The sequence below is a fragment of the Piliocolobus tephrosceles genome, chromosome 21, assembly GCF_002776525.5.
Source record: "Piliocolobus tephrosceles isolate RC106 chromosome 21, ASM277652v3, whole genome shotgun sequence".
Classification (NCBI taxonomy): domain Eukaryota; kingdom Metazoa; phylum Chordata; class Mammalia; order Primates; family Cercopithecidae; genus Piliocolobus; species Piliocolobus tephrosceles.
In genome coordinates this window covers 30,720,572-30,735,738 of record NC_045454.1, presented here as the reverse complement: position 1 = coordinate 30,735,738, position 15,167 = coordinate 30,720,572, and positions in this window count along the sequence as shown.

The window sequence follows — 15,167 nt, the reverse complement described above, 5'->3', positions numbered from 1 at the left end:
AATTGGAGAGAATGGTTACAGGTAGTAAAAGCTCTGCATAGAGCTCACCAGTTAGGGGATACTATGCCTTTAAATTTGTGGACCTTGTGTAGCTCTATCACTCAGGCATCAGAGTTACTTGAGACTGATTCAGAGCATGGTGATGTAGCCACAGGAGGAAAGGCATCTGAGGATTTGGGAAAAAATGAATCTGAAATGGAGCTCATTTATGCCAGGTTAATAGAGGATGGGGGGTAGCAAAAGGGGGAGAAGAGGAGGAGCCAACTCTTCCTTCTTCTAAGGGGAATTCTGACATACAGCATATTATGGGAATGCTTCAACAGATATTACAGAGACATTCTTCTAATTCACCTTTGCGAGCTTTCCCTGTTTCTTTTCCTTCTGCCCCGTTAGAAGGGGATTTTCCAGTGCCTCCAACCCCACAGCTTCCTTATCTTTGTCTGGCAAAGTTTTCTCAGTGCCTTTCCTGCCATTGGGGGAGGGAGAAAAGAAAAAGATAAGAGAATTTGAGGAGCTGGATTTGTTTCCAATTATTCGTGCTCCTTTTGCTCCTAATGCTCAGTTTCCAAATGGTGGCAATAATGTCCAATTTAATGCCTTACAATTTAAATTTTTGAAAGAAATGAAAGCTGCAATTTCTAACTATGGACCTCAATCTCCTTTTGTCCTTGGTCTTCTTGATGCTTTTTCATCAGAAAATTTGATGATTCCTATAGACTGGGAGACTTTGGGGAAGGCTGTTCTTGATTGTTCTCAGTGGTTACAATTGCACAGCTGGTGGATGGACGAAGCGCATGTGCAGGCTAGGAAAAATGCTAAGTGTGATCCCCCAGGACCCACTGAGGAACAACTCACAGGCACGGGCCAATATGCTGCTCTTAATGCTCAGGCTGGCCTAGATGATGTTGCCATTATTCAAATCAAGACCTTGTTTTTAAGGGCCTGGAATAAGGTAGAGATAGCAGGAAAATCTTCCCTCTCCTTTGTGAAAATTTTACAGGGTGCAAATGAACCATATCCAGATTTTGTAGCCCATCTTCAGGATGCTGTCTTAAAAACTGGGTGTTGGCCCTGCTTCAAAAATTTTGTTACAAACATTGTCTTTTGAAAATGCTAATGCTGATCGTCAAAAATTGATGAGACCATTAAAGGCCACTGGGGCCAATTTAGATGAATATATTAGAGCTTGTGCTGGTGGAGGGGCTATTTATAATGCTCAATTATTTGCTGGGGCCCTATCTAAAGCCTTAAAAGAAAATAACAAACAAGGTGTTTGCTTTCAATGTGGTAAACCTGGACATTTCAAGAAAGAATGTCATAAAAGATTGAACACTTTTATCCCTCAAGGCAGAAAGCTGCCTTCAGAGGTGTGCAAATGTTGTGGCAAAGGTCGACATTGGACAAATGAATGTCGATTCAAAACTGACAAAAGTGGAAATTTACTGTCTCCTCTCCTGGGAACCGGGAGCCGGGGCCCGCAGGCTTGGGGCCCCAACAATTACAATGCAAGCCTACCACAATACCCAGTGAGAAATGGCATACAACATCAAGGAATGAATTCGAGTCCTCCTTAAGGATACCACCCCTTATCCCAGTTTCCCAGCTTTATGTGGCAACTAAGCAGAGCACCACTGCTGACTTAGCTATTACTCAGCCTTATACCTTGTCTCCTAATGGAGCAGTATATAAATTAGCTACTGGAGTGTGTGGCCCTTTGCCAAAAGGACATGTAGGACTTTTGTTAGGTCGAAGCAGCAGTACTATACGGGGGTTCATGATAATTCCAAAAATTATTGATCCTGATTTTACTAATGAAAGTCTTATTATGGTACAAGTCTCATAATTTATACACCTAGAGGCAGGGGAATGTACTGCACAATTACTTTTATAGCCTTTTTAAAATTCCTATCTAGAGAGGTATCTCGACGGGGGGTTTGGTAGCACAGGAAAAACTTTTTTTTGGGAAACTTTTAGTTTCTGATCAAAAGCCCTTATGTTCATTGCACATTAATGGAATAGTTTTTGAGGGGTTAATTGACACAGGGGCGGATGTGTCTATCATTTGTTTAAATCAGTGGCCTATACAATAAAAAAATAAATAATAATAAAAAAAAAACAAGTTTCAGTTACACTCACTGGCTTGGGTGCTGCTTCTATGGTTTATCAAAGCATAGAACCTTTAACCTGTGTCGGTCCTAAAGGTCAACAAGGTCAAATTTTTTTATATTGTTCCTATGAATATTAATCTTTGGGGACAAAATATTTTACAACAATTTTGTGCTTTTTTAAACATTCCTCATATTTCTTCAACTGCCAAAAATATAATGTTCAAAATGGGCCACAATCCTTTAAACTCATAGCCACTGTTCACCAGCCTCAACCTTTACGATTAAAGTGGAAAACTACCACTCCTGTTTGGGTGGAAGAGTGGCCATTATCTTAAAAAAAAAAAAAAAACTTGGGGCTTTAAAAGAGTTAGTCAAAAAAAAACAATTGGCCGAGGGGCATATCGAGCCAAGTACTTCTGCATGGAATTCCCCTGTCTTTGTCATGCAAAAAAATAAAAAATAAAGTAAAAAATGGCGTTTATTAACTGATCTTAATACTGTAAATGTTTACATTCAACCTATGAGGAGTTTACAGCCTGGTCTTCCTAATCCCACCCTTATCCCACAAAGTTAAAAATTAATGGTCATAGACCTCAAAGATTGTTTTTTCTCTATTCCATTACAACCTCAAAATTATTAAAAGTTTGCCTTTATTATTCCTAAATATAGTAATAAACAGCCCACTCAAAAATATCAGTGAAAGGTTCTTCCCCAGGGTATACTTAATAGCTCTACTTTATGTCAAAAATTCATACATAAGACTTTAAATCCTGTAAAAAATCAGTTTCCAACTGTGTTAATTTATCATTATATGGATGATATTTTATTGGCTACCCCGATGTAACCCTCCAAAATCAAGTTTTTAAGGTTTTACAACAACAGTTAATTCATTATAATTTACAAATATCTCCTAAAAAAGGACAAACCCAGTTCCCCATTCAATATTTGGGGTATCTATTGACTAAAAAACAAATCCACCCACAAAAGGTTCACATTAGGAGAGATCAACTTATGACCCTTAATGACTTTCAAAAATTGTTGGGGGTATTAATTGGCTTCGTCCCATCTTAGGTATTCCTATTTATAAATTACAACATTTGTTTGCTACCTTGGAAGGGGATTCAGATTTAAATAGTTCTCGGCACTTATCCCTTGCTGCAAAGGAGGAATTGTCTTTTGTGGAAAATAAAATTAGTAAAGCTCACCTTAATTATATTATACCCGATCTTCTGCTCTGTTTTTGTCTTTTTCATACTTCTCATTCACCAACAGCCATCTTACATCAAAATAATAACATTCCAAAGTGGCTATTTTTGGCTAATAAAGCCATTTAAAAAATTACCCTTATATTAATAAATTGGCTAAATTAATTATTAAAGGACAACATAAAACTCGTCAATTGCTTGAAATTAACCCTGTAAAAATTATTACCCGATTATCTAATGAATACATTAAATCTCTACTAAAAACTCATAACAAGTGACTTGTACAAAGTATACTGGTTCCTTTTTTCAGCACTATCCCAGTCATAGATTATTTGCTTTTCTACAACAATATTCTTCCCTGCCCTATAATCCTATTTCTTATACTCCAGTTAAAGGTCCCACCTTTTTTACTGATGCTTCTAGCAATGAAAAAGCTGGATATTGGGCATCAAATAATTCAAAAATTTCTCACTATCCATTTAAATCTGTACAACAGGGAGAACTTTTTGCCATTCTTATGGTACTGCAAGATTGGCTTCAAACCCCTTGTAATATAGTTAGTGATTCCCAATATGCTGTATATGTGACTAAGTATATTTCTCAAACTTCTTTACCAGTACTCCCAAAAACTCCTTTACAAAACTATTTTCCTTATTGTTTTTGACTCTTACTTCCCATACAATCCCCCTTTTTATCACTCATATTCGTTCACATTCAGCTTTACCAGGACCTTTAACTTTTGGCAATAACCAAATTGATTCTTTACTTGTTGGCAATGTCCAACAGGCTCAGGATGAACATCAATTACATCATACTAACAGTTTAGGATTACAACGGCGATTTTCTATAGCACGCCATCAAGCCGGAGCTATTGTCAGACCCTGTCCATCTTGTGCTCCTATTATTACACCCTTTTTAAGTCCAGGAATAAATCCCCGAGATGCTCAACAAAACCATATTTGACAAATAAATATAACATATTTCTTCTTTTGGTTGTTTAAAATATGTTCATCATATAATTAATACTTGGTCACACTTCCAATGGGCTACACCGTTACCCTCTAAAAAGGCTGATTCTGTCATTACTCATTTACTTACTTTATAGTTATAGGAGTTCCTACTAAATTAAAAACTGACAATACTTCTACTTATTACTCTCACAAATTGGCTGCCTTCCTCTCTTCATACCACATTCGTCATTCCACTGGTATTCCATTTAACAGTCAAGGTCAAACAATTATTAAAAGAGCTAATACTACCTTAAAATTACAACTTTTAAAACAAATGGGGAAATGGACGAGATTCCCCAAAACATCAAATTCTGAAAGCTCTTTTTACTTTAAATTTTCCTAACTATTGGCACCAATTACAGCAATCTGCAACAGTAAAACATTTTCAACAACCGCTAGAAAAGCCACAAGCTAGCAATTTGTGGGTGTAATATCCTTTATTACAAGGCCAATATTTAAAAGAAAAAGTTTTACAATGGGGTCGAGGTTATGCTCTCGTTCGTACAGGTGCCGGAGATGAGTGGTTCCCATCCCAATGGTTAAAGCAGTGCCATGGCGAAGAGGAGCCGGCTGGAGGACTTCCTGGTGGCATTTCAAAAATTAAATCTGAGTACTCAGAACACCTTCACCTTCAAAACTCGACGAACGGAGCCCCTGACATGGGGTCAGCTAAAAAAGCTTACTCAAGAAGCTGAAGGGGTTGCTCAACAAGCTAGACAGCCCAAAACCTCACTGACCTTATTTCTGGCTATGCTAGCTGTAGTGAATTGCCAAGTAACAGCTGGAGAATTCACATATTGGTCTTATATTCCCTTTCCACCCTTATATCAAGGTGTGGCCTGGGGAGACAAAGAAGTTTTAGTATTTACTAATGATACTGCTTGGATGCCATCACATTTTTAAAATCAGTATCCTGAGTTAGACACAGGTGCAGTAAACAGTTCATATCAATTTGGGGTGGAAGGGTTACCTATATGTCTTGGGAACAGTCCACATTGTTTACATCCTTCTCATGAGGCTTGGGCTGTGCGCTATAATCATAGTCACATTGCTTCCTTTACTATGATTGTTACTCAAAGTTTTAAATATAATCATACTGCTCTGCTTAACGAAACCTTGCCTACTACATTATCCTTATGTCCTATTCCTCACGTGTCCGGAGGTGTTTCCCAATTAGAGTGGACCAGATGTAGAGGAAGTGGACCACGATTATTATTAGAGGTAAAAGTTAGGAATTACAGATACCTTGTCACTGACTGGAGTGTGCATGGGGATTTTCAGACTAAGTTTAGCCATATTAGCCTACGATGACATAGAAATAATCACAGCATTTATGCTGATGGTAATGAAACTATTATTTGGCATGATGGTGGCTTATCGCCCTCTATGCCACATTTGGCCAACATCTCGCAAATACAAAGTTATATATGAAAGTTATATATATGCCAAAACTAGCTACTGGCAAACCAATGTCTACGGGAAACATGTCTTTAAATACCACTAATCTTTCTAATCCTTTCTATATGTCTTTACATCGAAACAGATCTAGATATGTCATTTCTTGTGTTAAAAAACCTTACTTGTTAGTGGGAATCTTTGAACGGGATAATAATACAGGAGTAGTTAACTGTGCAGGCAATTGTACATTTTTAAGCTGTATAAATACTACTTGGTGGCATAATAATTGGAATGAGACTCACTCCGATATATATATTTTAGGAGCTAGAAAAGAAACCTGGTTACCTGTGAACTTGACACGCACCTGGAGTGAATCTGCTGGGGTTACTCAAATTTACAAAGTAATGCAAGATCTTGTCCACCGCAGCCAGAGAGTGGTTGGGATAGTTGTAACAGCAGTAGTGGGACTTGTGGCCATTGCTTCCACCGCCGCTGTTGCTGGACTGGCGTTACATCAGAGTATCCAAAATGCAGAGTTCGTACAACAATGGCATGAACAATCTCACTTGTTGTGGCAACAACAACGAGACATCGATGATCATTTGACTGAACAAGTAGATAACTTAGAGCAAGTGGTTTCTTGGATAGGGGATCAGCTGACAGTGTTAAATACTCGAGCCTTGTTAAAATGTGACTGGAATACTACTCAATTTTGTATTACCCCTGTTCCTTTTAACAGCACTGTACATAATTGGACAGAGATAAAAAGGCTTTTAATTGGCCATAATAGTCTTTCCCTGAAAATACGAAAACTAACACACAATATTTCTGAAACGTTTTGTAATCAGTTACCATTGCTGACTGGTGCAGATTTAATGACTGGTATTGCACAAAGCTTGAAATCTTTAAACCCTACAAGTCCTATAAAAACTTTACTGACTTCTGATTCTAGTAATGTATTGATTGTTGTTTTTGCCTTTGTCATTTTCACAGTCTGCTGGAAACGGTGCCAAAGGGCAAACACCGAATCCCAGCGAGCCCAACATGTGATGATGGTTTTGAAAGAAATTCAAACCTGTAAATAAAGAAGGGGGAGATGTAGAGGACTGCGTGCTTGCAAACAAGACTTTCCCGATAAGCCCTGCTCTTGCAGAGAAAGCAGGACGGTCCTTCTCTGCAAACAGGAAGGGCAAAGGAGCCAGCTGTAAAGAGTGGGCTCTGGGAAGTGGTCAATGTTTACTAATCTTGGGAGTCAAGGAAAGGTCAGAGAAGCAACACATGCCCCGTGACTTGGTAACATTCCACAAACGGCTGTATAAAATAAAGCAGAGTGCGCTGTTCCGCGTGGCCACCGTGTATGTCTTGTCCTGTGTTGTCTTGTGTGTTTATTCCTTTGTTTAGGAAACACGTGGACCCCAACATCATTAATATCTTCTCACATCTTATTCAATATCAGAGAGTTCATATTAAATAAAAGCATTAAAAGTGGAATTGGTGTCAGTAGATCTTTCAGAAAATATAAGCCCTTAAAGTACAGAAGAATATTTATTTTGAGGAAACACATTACAAATATAAAGAGGGTTGTAGTAGGTTTACTTGTGTCACAGGTTTTATTGTACACATTTTGTACTACAGTAAAACCCTGAGGTAGTTGTTCCAACTTTGCTCAGCATCAGGGAATTTGTATTGAAGAATAATCCTGCAAATGTAATGAATTTGGAAAAACATTGTTTCAAAAACTACAGATTATAAAAGAGAAAAGTTTATCCTAAAATATATTTTTGCAGATACAGTAAATATTTATTTTATTTTATTTTAATTTTTGAGACAGAGTCTCGCTCTGTCGCCCGGGCTGCAGTGCAGTGGCCGGATCTCAGCTCACTGCAAGCTCTGCCTCCCGGGTTTATGCCATTCTCCTGCCTCAGCCTCCCGAGTTGCTGGGACTACAGGTGCCAGCCACCTCGCCCGGCTAGCTTTTTTTTTTTTTGTATTTTTTGGTAGAAACGGGGTTTCACCGTGTTAGCCAGGATGGTCTCGAACTCCTGACCTCGTGATCTGCCCGTCTCGGCCTCCCAAAGTGCTGGGATTACAGGCTTGAGCCACCGCGCCCGGCCTGATACAGTAAATATTTTTAAAATTGAATCCAAAACTAAGTAAATATCAGAGAATCCACAGTAGAATTACCTGTCTCTCAAACTTCAGACATTACCCTTAATCAGATTGCTGAGTATAGGAAAAAATTCAAAACTGAAGTTGGTAAAAAGAAAAATTATTTGTATGTAACTTTAAAAGAAGTAGATCTTTGAAGAGTTATAATTTCATTTAAAGTATACTTTTGTCCTGAAAATATAGATTTTTTTTCACCAGACACAGTGGTTTACACCTGTAAGGCCAACATTTTGGGATGCTGAGGTGGGCAGATCACCTGAGTTCAAGACCAGCCTGGCCAACTTGGTGAAACCCCATGTCTACTAAAAAGAAATACAAAACTTAGTGAAGCATGGTACACCTGTAGTCCCAGCTACTTGGGAGGCTGAGGCATGAGTATCACTTGAACCTGGGAGCCAGAGGTTGCAGTGAGCTGAGATGTTGCCACTGCATTGCAGCCTGGGTGACAGAGTGAGACTGTCTCAAAAGAAAAAGAAAAAAATAAAACAGCTTATTTGGAAACTGAATAATGATGGAATTCAACTCTTAAATTACTTCATGCTATTTCTTCGTTTCTGTTGTTTTCACATGTAAAACCTTTGGCCAATTCTTTCTGCATCAAAGATTTGGGAGACTTTTATTAGGTGGTCATTATTTATTACTTTTCTTATGGATGACTAAGGACATTAAAATGTAAGATGCATGATGAAAATCTAAGTAGAAGGGCTATTTGTGGTTAACTGATAGAATTGAGTGATATGTGTGAGGTAGGCGTTCAGAGTAATTTTTTTTTTTTTTTTTTTTTGAGAGGGAATCTCACTCTGTTGCCCAGGCTGGAGTGCAATGTCATAATCTCGGCTCACTATAAGCTCCTCCTCCCAGGTTCAAGCTATGCTCCTGTGTCTGCCTCCCAAGTAGCTGAGATTACAGGTGCCCATGACCACATCCAGCTAAATTCTGTGTTTTAGTAAGACAAGGTTTCACCATGTTGACCAGGCTGTTCTTGAACTTTTGACCTCAAGTGATCTTGCCTGCCTTGGCTTCCCAAAGTGCTGTGATTATAGGTGTGAGCCACTGCACCCAGCCCTAGGTAATGTTCTAATGCATTGTTTTGAGAGAAAATCGTTCTTCATTATAGTTAAAATTAAATCAAAATAATTAAATGAGTATGTTATTTTACTAATTGTACTTTTATGTGATGAAACTGCATTTTTAAAGTTTTAAATTGTGTTAATTTTTTAATTGAACATTTGTGACATGCTCAATACTGTTATACATTCAGTAAAGTGTTACTATGCCACTGGTTTTAACCTATTCCACTTTACTCAAAGGTATAGCTAAAAGATGGTAACAATACACTATTTGGTAACATAATAGAGTAATATTTCTAGTATTCTTTTTCAGTGGCTTTAAACTGCAAATAAGTTAAAGAATATGGTTCCTGTAGGTTAATTATTTTTACATTTAAATTTATTTTTCTTAGTTTTTGTGTGTACATAATATGTGTATATATTTTTGCCATATGTGGCATATTTTGATACAGTCATACAATGTATAATGATCACATTGTGATAAACAAGGTACCTATAACCTGGCTTTTATGTTTTGTATTACAAACAATTCAATTCTACAGTCTTAGTTATTCTAAATTGTACAGTTAAATTGTTATTGGCTACATGGTTATTTTTATGGTATCATGAAAATTATATATAAGCATAAATAAAATCAATATATTTCTGAGTCCTGAATAATTTTCAAAACTTTATTATGTATTTTTTTGAACATGTGGCCTCTGCCTGAGAGCACATAATGGAGTTTTAGTTTTGACTTACATACAGTTAAATATACACATCTATTAGTCTAAAGATATAACTTAGGTTTAAGGAATAAGGGTGTTTGAGTATAAGTTTGTAACTGTTTTCAGAAGAAAAGAGCAATATTGAAACAAAACAAAGCATTTTAATAAGATGTCTAATTTACTAGAAAACAAAAATCCTCAAAAATGCTAAAAGCAAATGTGTACTCTGCTTTGTATTCAATTTATTACATTATCTTATAGCTTATCATTTAGAATCTTTCCATGCAAATTTTCTGTTTTTACTTGCATGATACTCATGGTAGACCCGTAATCTTTTTTTTTTTTTTTTTTTCTGAGACCAAGTTTCCTTCTTGTTGCTCAGGCTCGAGTGCAATAGCATGGTCTTGGCTCACTGCAACCTCCGCCTCCTGGGCTCAAACGATTCTCCTGCCTCAGCCTCCCAAGTAACTGGGATTACAGGCATGTGCCACCACGCTTGGCTAATTTTTGCATTTTGAGTAGAGATGGGGTTTCACCATGTTGGCCAGGTTGGTCTCGAACTCCTGATCTCAGGTGATCACCCATCTCAGCCTCCCAATGTGCTGGGATTACAGGAGTGAGCCAGCACGCCTGACCTAGACCCATAATCTTTTTGTTTCTTATTTTTTTGTTTTATAGTTTATGAAGTATTTATTATCTGAACTCATTTGTAGTTATAAGAATAATTTTTATAAAATTTCATCATGCACACAAAATTAGTTTTAGAAGTAATTCCACAATTTGTGTGTTGTTATGTTTTATTTAGTTAAAACATTCCATTAGCTTCTATGGGAGAACCCTATATAAGCTTACTTTTCTTTAATTATTCCCTTAACTTTTTATAAGTGACATAAGTAAATTTTATTTATTGAGTCAACTTGTTTCAGTAAGTACTAGGGAAGCTTCACAAGTCATGTGGATGCTTTTATATATAAATGTTGCAAACAAACATGATGGTGTTCAGTGTGTAACAGATGCTCCATAATTAGTCATAAATATTCCTGCTAAAGTTAGTTTGTAACTTCCAACTCAGAGACGGAATATATCAATTGCAAAGAAATAACATTTATTCTTCATGTGAGAACATTTTTTCCAGGCTGCAAAGCTGAATCTTGCTGAATTTAAAGAGAAATGCTTCATTCTTGTCCTAATTATCTAAGTTTTATCTTTTTATGTGCATTCAAACCATATACACATCACAGACTTTCTTTTTCTGTGTTATGACTACAGTTTTCTCACCGTTTTCCTGCCATGTGGTTTCACACGGTATGTTGTAGGTTTTAAGGAGGACATTGATATTTTTTAATGCACTGAAAAATTGTTTTTAACTGGAAACTTAAGATAATTACTTATCTTTAAGTTATTATCTTAAAGCCAATAACTTTAAGATTGGGTAAGTAACATAAAAGACATATACTTTCTGCCAAAGAGAGGATTAAATCTGTATGGTGTTTCTTTGTAAAAGAAAAATGTTAGGCTTTTATACAAAGTGTGGCGAATATGTAATCTGCTAGAACATACATATAAAAATAAATTTTTAAGAGAATTAATAGTGAGCAATTTTAAATTTAGTTATTTAGGATGTTTTTACAGAACAACTTACATTTCCATGCAAAATCCTCTATTTTAAAGTATGAATGTTAAAGATGGCAAAACAATAAAATAACCGCTGTAAATTTGGAATAATAGTTATTTTTCATATTGATATTACAATTTGGAGAAATTTATCATTCTTTTTTTAAATAAATGTTTTAGTGGTTGAAGTTTAGTCTACAGTTTATATTCTTAAGTCACCTAACTGTAGTGATCTCCTAGATGATTTTCTCTGAAAACTTTTGGAGATAATGGCAGCTTTTGGATTAAGACATTACCTGTTGGTTTGCATGCAAACCAGTTTACTGTGATCACACAATGGCCAATCATGTGAGCATAAGCAAGCCTGCCCTTTTCGTGTCTTTCATACTATTACCATAAACACCAGTAACTCTAGGTGCCCCAAGCTTAAAATAAAAGCCCTAAAGTCTTTGATTTCTCCCATGCACTGTGCTGGGTTGAGAACATGCTGTTAAACATCAGAGTTCCTATGGTTATGACCGACAAATGAGAAAACAGCAAACAGACAGTATTTGAAACATTGTTATTCTGTAGTGTCCTAAAAATATATTTTTAACTTGACAAATAAAATGTGTATTTCTTTCATTAAACATTTTGAAGTATACATATACATTGTCAAATGCTTAGAACTAGGTAATTAATGCTTTATCTTGTTAACATTTTTATGGTTAGACAACATGAAATTTTTCAAAAATACAAATACATTATGAACTATAGTCACCATGCTGTACAATAAATCTCTTGAAATTATTTCTTTTTTCCAAGTATAATTATGTATTATTTGACAGACATCTTTCAATCCCCCCATTTCTTCTAAATACCTTGGCATTTGGTGGTCACCAGTTTACATCGATGAGATTAACTTTTTTAGAATCCATGTGTAAGTGAAAACAGGAGACATTAGTCTTTCTGTGCTTCCCTTATTTCAACTAATATAATGTCTTCCAGGGTAATCCATGTGATTGAAAATAATAGAATTTTTGTTGTTTAAAGATGAATATTATTCCATAGTGTATATCTACCACATTGTCTTTACTCATTAGATGTTGCACTGTTGATTTTATGTATTTTACGTGTGAAGAGTGCTGCAAACAACCTAGAAGTGCAAATACTTCTTCATTCTAATTTCATTTTTTTTTTGGATATACGGGGGTGCAATTGTTATATGGTAGTTTGATTTTTAAGTTTTTAAAGAAAACTCTTTTATTTTTCATAATGGCTGTCCTCACTTACATTCAAACAAATAGTGTGCAACCATTTTCTTTTCTTCAGAATTTCTACCAACACTTTTTCTTCTTAATTAGAGTCCTTCTAACAGAAGTGAGTTGATACCTCATAGTTCTTTATTTTTGCTTGCGTTTCCCTGATAATAATTGACATTGAGCATTATTTTAATATATCTGTTGGCCATATGTATGTCTTTTTCTGATAAATATTTAAGCCCTTTTCTCATTTTTAATAATTAGTTTTTTGTTGTAGTCATTTGATTTTGTTATATAGTTTTGATATTAATCCCTTGTCACATCCATGATTTGCAAATATTTTCTTCCATTTTTTGGTTGCCTCATCCTGTTGATTGTATTATATTCTATGCAGCAGTTTTTAAATCTAAAATAATCTGATTCATCTATTTTTTCAATTTTCTCCTTGGGATTTAAGTTCAAATTTTAAAAGTCACTGCCCAACCAGTGTTATAGGGCTTTCAGTCTGTGTTGTTTATAGTAGTTTTAGAGTTTTAGACCTTACATTTAAGTATCTAATTTATTTTGTGTTTTTATTTTATTTAAGTATCTAATTTATTTATATATGGTAGGAGTTGAGGGTCTTATTATATTCTTGTACGTGTGGATATAGTTTCTCAACACCATTTATTGAAGATATTGCCTTTTCCCTAAGAAATTGCCACCTTTATTTAAAAATCAGCTGGCTGTAAATACATCAATATATTTCTGGTCTCCTTTTTCTTCTCTACTCACCTGTGTGTCTGTTTTAATTCAGGTACCATACTTTTTTTTTTTTTTTTTTTAACTATAGCTTTTTAGTATATTTCAAAGGCAAAGTGATACCTTCACTTTTTCTATTGCTTTGGCTATTCAGGGCCTTTTGTTGTACCCTATAAATTTTAGATGTATTTTTTAAAATTTGTTAATTATGTCACTGGTATTTTGATAGAGGTTGCACTATAGCTGTACATCATTTTGTGTAATACAGATATTTAACTATATTAGTAATACCAATTTATGAATCATATTTTTCCAATTGGGTTTAATTTCTTTAATTTCATTTAATGATAGTTGTCAGTGTGTAGAAATTCTACTGACACTTGGATGTTGGTTTTGTATCCTGCAAGTTTAACAAATGTATTAGTCCTACTAATTTTTAATAATGTCTTAGGCTTTCATTTACTTAAAATTATGTATAGAAATAAAATTTACACTGGAGTAATTTAACATTTTTTCTAATCTCAGTGCTTTGATTTTTATTTTCTAATTTTTCTGTCTTGGATAGTTAGTACCATGTTTAATAAGACTGAAGAAAGTGAGCATTTTAGTCTTGCTCTTAGAGTAAAATCTTACAAGATTTCCCTGTTTAGTATGTTATTAGCTGTGCTTTGTGTGTGTGTGTGTGTGTGTGTGTGTGTTATATGTGGCATTTATTGGCTTGAGGTTCATTTGTCCTATACCTACTTTGTTTCAGAAATTTATGAAGAAATGTTGAATTTTGTTAAACTCATATTCTGCATTTATTTAAATGTTAGAGATGAGAAATCACATCTGATTATACATAGATTTTAAAATATCCTCGGAGACTTCTATGAACATGCATGCAAAATAGAAAATTTAGAGAAAGTAAATAAACTCCCAGATACACATAACTTCCCAGTATTGACAGAAAATAACAGAAGTCTTTAACAGAGCAAAAATGTAAAATGTGTAATGACATTGAACAAGTAATAATAAAACTAACCATAAAAAGCCCTGGATCATACAAAATCACAGCCATATTTTACTACATATACAAAGATAAGCTGGTCCTAATCCTACTGAGTATTCCAAAAATCAAGGTGGCATTTCAACCAAATTGTATATCAGTGAAATATATGAAACTAAAACCTAGTGAAGACATAACAAAGGAAACTACAGGTCAATATTCTGGGTGAACATTGGAACAATAATCCTCCATGAAATATTAGCAAACTGAATTCAAAAGCAAATCAAAGTTATTTTACTACAATCATGTGAGCTTTATTCCATAAATACAAAGATGTTTCATCATATGCAAGTCAGTGTGATTCACCATGTGAAGATAATTAAAAGAAAAAATATATAACACAGTAGGGGCAGAAAAAGCATTCAAGAAAATCCAATATTGACTCAAAAATAGTCTCAACACACTAGACATTGATGAGACATACCTGAAAAGAATGAGTCATCTATGACAAATCCTTATCATACTAAAAAAGCAAAAACTAGATGCATTCTCCATAAGAATAAAAATAAGACGAGAATATCCATCCTAAGCAGTCCTACTGAACATTGTTTTGGAGTCCTAGCCAGAGAAATAAATGGAATCCGAATAGAAAGCAAAGGAAGTCAAATTATCTTTATTGATGATATAATTCTCTACCTACAATACCTTAAAGATTTCATCAAAAGAGTCCTAAGCCTAAAGACTTCAAAAAAATAGCTCAGAATACAAAATCAACACAAATACATAGAATTTCTGTACACCAATAATAAACTGAGAGCAAAATTTAAAAAAGCTCTATTTACAATAGCCACAGAAAAAAAAAAAATGCCTAGAAATACGTTAAGTCAAGGGGGTAAAATATCTCTACAAAGAGCCA